This window comes from Rhipicephalus sanguineus, chromosome 8 (assembly GCF_013339695.2).
Source record: "Rhipicephalus sanguineus isolate Rsan-2018 chromosome 8, BIME_Rsan_1.4, whole genome shotgun sequence".
NCBI lineage: Eukaryota > Metazoa > Arthropoda > Arachnida > Ixodida > Ixodidae > Rhipicephalus > Rhipicephalus sanguineus.
Genome location: NC_051183.1, coordinates 155372017 through 155378628, shown reverse-complemented (window position 1 = coordinate 155378628; position 6612 = coordinate 155372017).

The window sequence follows — 6612 nt, the reverse complement described above, 5'->3', positions numbered from 1 at the left end:
CCGACATGGACAGAAGCGACACGGAAGAAGCGCAGCGGCAAGGGACTCGCGAAGACGAAGATGACGATGGGTTGCCACGAGGCCAGGGTGAAAAAGAATTGGCGGCCGAATGACGTAGCTGAAGGTGGGCGCGAGAAGCGTGGCGCTGGTGTGCGAGGCAGCGACGGCAGGTCGACGAGCGGAAGAACGGGAGGCTGGTCGTCAGAGTCCGGTCGGGTGTAGTCCCGAGTGCCTGGCAGAGCTCAAGGGTCGGCGTGGCCTGCTTCACTTGGATCAACTCGACGGGGTCCAAGGAGCCAGCCGGACTACCGCAGCCACCAGTAACACCGCGGGTGGCCCGAGTGTTGGTTGCGGTCCCTTATCCACACGTTTGTAGAAGACTGCGTGACTTGGGCGTCCACGGTCTTCGTTCCACGCCATCTCCGTCTAGGCATCCACGTGAGCGGTGCCCTGCTCTTCACCGAACTCCGACGAACGGCCGTCCCGCGCTGACATACTTCCACGTTCGACGTGTCCCGCGTCGGCGCATAGAACTCACGGTGAGACTGTTTCGATCACGCTAGGACTAAACTTGTTCATATGTCTCTTGGTTTCATAGGTTGTAAAGTGTCGTCTTCATATGTGTTCGATGTTGTGTGTGTTAGTTCGTGAGTTTTCTATAAAGCGAAAAAAAAAACGAAAACCCTCGCCTTTTTTTGGAGAACGTTACTGTCTCGACGCAACGTACTCTTGTCCGTCATTCTCGAGAATCTCACCAATGGCGCCCAACGGGGGCGAGGCTGATTTTTGTTTTTTTTAAGAGTAAACGATTGACATAACGACCGCGACATGATTTGAGAGAACAAGTTAGTCTCGGTGAGAAGCTTGGTTTGTCGGGAGACGCGCTGCGATCGTGGATAGAAGAGCAAAATGCACGCGAACGGAATATCCGCGCTGAGGAACGCGATGCCGCGTGAGCAGGCCGAGCGCGAGGAACGTGCCCGAGGCAGAGTTGACGTTAGTGCGGGAAAAAGCAGCTTTCGAGGAAAAGAAAAGCAGCTCTCGAGGAAAAAAACTTGCAGCTTCGCATACGTCTGTTAGAGGCACAGAATGCTGCCGATGCTCGCGCACCCGTCGGACGTTGAAAGTATCGGTGCATGAACCGAGTGACTCAGCAGCCAATAGTCCCCGTAGCTTTCTACCGCTCTTCGACGAGAAGAGAGACGACTTAGATGCGTATTTTCGTCGATTTGAGGTGATCGCAAGAGACAAATTGGCCCAAGGACAAGTGGGCCACTGCTCTCAGCATGCTGTTGGTGGTGAAGCGTTGAAAGTATTTGGTCGACTGTCCCCGGAAGACTCCTTAGATTATGAGAAGGCAAAGGCGGCCCTATTGCAGAGATTTCGATTTACGCCGATGGATACCGGGAGAAATTCCGCTCCAGCAAGCCGAGGACCTCGAAACTGGCCAACATTTGCCGTTCGTCTGCAGGGTTATTTTGACCGTGGGTCGAATGTCGGAGACGCCAAAAAACCTACGGGGCATGCGAGACCTCTTAGTCTCAGAGCAGTTTCTGAAAAACTGTCACTTCAAGTAGCAGTTATTTCTAAAGGAGAGAAACTGCAAAACTGAAGAGATGTCCGAGATGTGACCACTTCATGGAGGCGCAACAACAGCGTAATCTTGGACAGTTTCGGGAAGTGTTTGGAATCTCGTCTACAGCAGGGGAGAGTAGGAGGAAAGGAATCGTCCAAATCTTCTCAGATATGTTCCTGTGACCGCGCCGGACATGACGCTTCTTCATGCCGAGCGAGGACCAAGCAGCCCTTTTGTCACGTTTGTCAGAAAGTCGGCCATCAAGTGAACAGTGACTGTAAGAAGAAGAGCGGGAAAGGCCAAGTACGTGCGCAGTGGTTCCAGGCAACGGGAACAAACGCAAGAGAGGGAAGAGCTTACGACTGACCCGGTGGAGGAGTTCCTCGGCGTTTTTATGGGCTACGAGCAAGAGAAGGACTCTGCCAGCGAAGAAGAGGTCTATGCCAACATCCGCTGGGTGGTTTTCGGAAAGAAGGTAACCGTACTACGTGACACAGGTAGCAATACGCGATAGTGCAGCGGGCTTGGTTCCTGACGGAGCTTTGACAGGAAGATGGGTACCATCATCCTGCGGACGGAACGTCCTACGAGCTTCCAGAAGCGTGGATACACCTGTCTTCGCCGTATTTTACAGGGCGTCTACTGTCAAATGCATGCACGTCCCCTGTATGAAGTGATTATAGGAAATACCAGGGGCACGAGCACCTTCGATCCTGACCCGGAATGGACCTATAGGGAGTCAGGAGCGCAACGCTCAAAAGGACCCGAAGACTGCGGGGTACTGAGCCCTGAGTGTGGCACAGCGAAAGCGGAAAATCGAATTGCCAGTATGGGGGAAGGAACAAGGTACTGCCATCACAAAAGAAGAACTTCGGCTGCCAAAGGGACGATATCGCTAAAGACGTGTTTTAACGAATCGATGTGGTTCGCCTTACTAAGTGGGGCATCGAGAAGTGTTCTTTATGAAAGAGGATTACTTTATAGAGGAGTGCTATTTCGCAACGGGAAGAAGATCAAGCAGGTTGTCTTGCCAGTGGGTTTTGCGTGCGTATGTTCTGAAGGTAGCCCATGACAGTCCTCTGGCCGGACATCAAGGAATGAAACGCACAACGACCGCTTGCAGGAGGCGTTTTATTGGCCCGGAATGCAGGCAGAAACAAAGCGGTTTGTTCTGTCATGCGACGTCTGCCAAGGACGGTGCCTAAAGGACGACTAGCTAAGGCTCGCTAGGCCAGATGCCTATTATCGATACGCCCTTTGAGAGGGTGGGATAGACATAGTAGGACCAATGCAACCATCCTCGTTGAAGGCAACCGATACATTTTGGTGCTAACAGATTTTTCGACGAGATATTCCGACGCTGTCGCGATACTCTATTGATGCACCTACTGTTGCGATGGACTTCTTGAGATGTTTTCAAGGATTGGAATTCCCAAAGAAATACTTACAGACAGAGGCTCCTGCTTCACGTCTAGTTTAATGCAGGAAGCCATGAAGGTTTTTGTCTGCAAGATGATGACCACAACACCCTATCACCCCATGTGCAATGGTCTAGTGGAGCGCTTCAACGGAAGCCTGAAACAAATACTCCGAAAACTGTGTCATGAAAAACCTAGATCATGGGATCGGTATCTAGCACCCCTGCTTTTTGCATACCGGGAGGTTCCCCAAGCAGTATGGTTTCTCACCGCTCGAGCTTATCTATGGCCGATACGTACGAGGACCAATGTCAATAATGAAAGAGCTGTGGACGCAAGACGAAGTGAACCCCGAGTTAAGGACAGCTTATCAGTACGTTCTGGATCTACGCGAACGTATTGAAGACACCCTGCACCTGGCCCATAAAATTTGTTACATCAAGGGAGTACCAGCGTCGATGCTACAACAGAAAACAAAGAAGCGTGATCTAAAGGTTGGGGATCAGGCGCTTCTCCTTTTACCGACTACTCAAAACAAGCTTTCTGCTCGAATGGAGAGGACCGTTTCCCGTTGTCGGCAAGAAAACGACGTATACTCTTGCTTGACCTGGGGAACAAGTCAAACGCTTTCACATTAACAGGCTAAAGAAATAATGAACGTACTATGGTGTCGAAGGACATGATTGCTTTTATCGCCATTGAAGACGAAGCTTGTGACGTACAAATACCATGCTTCAGTAACAAGCAAAATGATAGTTTGGCAGAAGTCAAACTCGCTGACACCGCCGTTACCATACGTCTGACACCGACATCAGCCGTTAGCGTATCTACAGAAAGCGAGATATTTCAATAGCAGAGTACTCCGTTGGAGCCTGTTGTTTACAGGAGTACACGTTCACTGTTACTACATCAAAGGAACAGAGAACGTTTGGAGCAGACTACATGAGTCGCATCTAGATATGAGCGATAGTTTCGTTTTATGCACATTATGAGGTGTACTTAAAGACTGCAACTGAAAAAAAAATACTGACATGTGAATGTAGTTCTCGGTTGTGCTGTCACCTTGAACTGTACATTGGACGGTGAGACTTATCGTGCACTTACTCAGCTGAAGTTTTGTTATAGGGCACAAAACTTTTAAAAGGGGGACTTGTGTGATGGGAGAAGTGCGTGAATATGTAAGTGCGCGAATATGTGTGTGGTGTGACGGAGCCGACTGGACAGAGCGACGAGAAGAAGCGCAGCGGCAAGACTTGCGCGAAGACGAAGATGACGATGGGTTGTGCCACGAGGCCAGGTGGAAAAAGAATTGGCGGGCGAGTGAGGTAGCTGAAGGTGGGCGCGAGAAGCGTGCGCGTGGTGTGCGAGGCAGCTGCAACGGCAGTGTTCGATCGAGCGGAAGGAACGTGGAGGCTGGTCGTCGCGTCACGGTCGGGTGTAGTCCCGAGTGCCTGGCAGAGCTCAAGGGTCGGAGTGGCCTGCTTCACTTGGCCTCAACTTCGACGGCGAGTCCATGGAGCCAGCCGGGAGCTACCGCAGCCACCAGTAACACCGCCGGGTGTAGGCCCGAGTGTTTGGTTGCGGTCCCTTATCCACACGTTCGTGTATAAGACTGCGTGACTTGGGCATCCACGGTCTTCGTTCCACGCCATCTCCGTCTAGGCATCCACGTGAGCGGTGCCCTGCTCTTCACCGAACTCCGACGACAACGGCAGTCCCGCGCGGACATATCTTCCACGTCGACGTGTCCCGCGTCGGCGCATAGAACTCACCGGTGAGACTGTTTCATTCACGCTAGGACTAAACTTGTTCATATGTCTTCTTTGGTTTCATAGGTTGCAAAGTGTCGTCTTACTATTAGTGTTCGATGTTGTGTGTGTTATGTTCGTGAGTTTCTCTATAAAGCGAAAAAAAAACGGAAAACAGCCTCGCCTTTTTTCTGGAGAACGTTACTGTCTTCGACGCAACGTACTCTTGTCTCTTGCTCATTCTCAAGAATCCCATCACACCTTGACACCATCTGACGACTTGCGCCGTCGCGGCCGAGAAATCGTCCACGTGTCTCGGATCAAGCCATATTATGACCCCGCTATCTTGTCAACGCCTTAAGTCGCCAGGATGGCTCCGCTGTTCCCCGGGGGCCAATGTAGTGAAGAGAGGACGACGAAGAAACACACGAGCAAGCTAGCAAGAAGCAAGCCGCAGTGTCAAGAGTAGCAGGGGACTCCAGCTCGCGCTTGCCCGGATTTTGGCTGCTTGATGCCCGCCGCTCTCCGACGCCCTACTCTAGACGCTTGTTGACATTCCCTGAAGACGCGTCAATAAACCACGTCACAGTACGAACTACTAAACAGACCAAGCTTAGTGCTTGGTGCATACACAACCTGCATGGGCTTGTCTTCACTCCGAAAAAAATTGCGAAGCATGCACTAAGAAGCGCAAGGCTTCAAACGGTGAAACTGGACGATTCTTAGGACTAATCTGTTTGCTTCTAGGTTGTTGGTAGGCATTAGCTACGTGATGCTGGGTTGTGATAATAGGGAACTTGTGATGTAGCCGAACTTGAGCTACGTGATGCCAGGGAATGACACAAGACCACGAGACGGACAAATCAGCTTGCTCACTAACAACATTTAGCATAAAGGCTGTTAAGGCGCAAGGTCCTTGTCCGTTTTGTGTTCTCGCGTCATTCGTCTCTGTGCATGTATGCAGAACGGCGTTACACGTCAGTATGCCATACTAACTAGGCTCAGTGGCAGCACTTCTGATTTAGACGCACGTTAAGGAACCCCAGCTTATAGAAATTGGCAGAGCCCTCCACTATGGCGTGCGCATCGCTATCGACCGCATCAATGTATAGTGGTGCGCGCCGTGGCTATTGCTGGCGGTGCACGCATCAAAAAAAGACGTTTTTTGCGTGCTTTTCAATTGAGTCGCTAACTAGACATAGTGCAAAAAAAGAAAACTAGTACTACACACGATAAAGGCGCTGGCTGCTGCTTCGCCTCTTGCTTTTTGCGTGCACGACTTCTCTGACTTTCTCTTGTTTGTCTATGTTCGCCAACTGCCTCATTTCGCGCATGCGCTACTTTCTTCATTGTTGCTGAAGCTGTGCTAGTATCCACCATCGAGTTCGAAGAATCCTTCGCTACTGCACCTTTTAAACTAATATAAACAGATAGTAAAAAAAGGCTGCGCACCTGAAAACACTGTACGCTTTCTAAAGAAAGTCTGTGGCCTCCGAGCATAGAATTCTTCAAACATGAGGTTTGTGGTTATGCGAAAGCGCTTCTTCTTGCCAGTGTTCCCTCTTCAACAGCTTTGTTTTGCAAGCGTTGTGTACGCGTGATTGTTGCGGCTTTAAAAGGGTGAAAGTATCTCGCCTCGACACAGTGTTATTAGTCTCATACTTGCTTTTGGAGTGTGTAGGGTGCGGCGCCGCGTTGTTTGTTTCTATGGTAACGGCGTGATTGCTGCGCTGGGTGCAACAATGTTGTACAAGCTTCCCCTACGTAGGACTATTTAGCTCATTCCATTGGCTGCGCCTTGCAACACTAGTGACGAGTGAAATGTGGTCATGTCGCCCCGCAAATATCAAGTTGAGGGTGGCATTTTTTT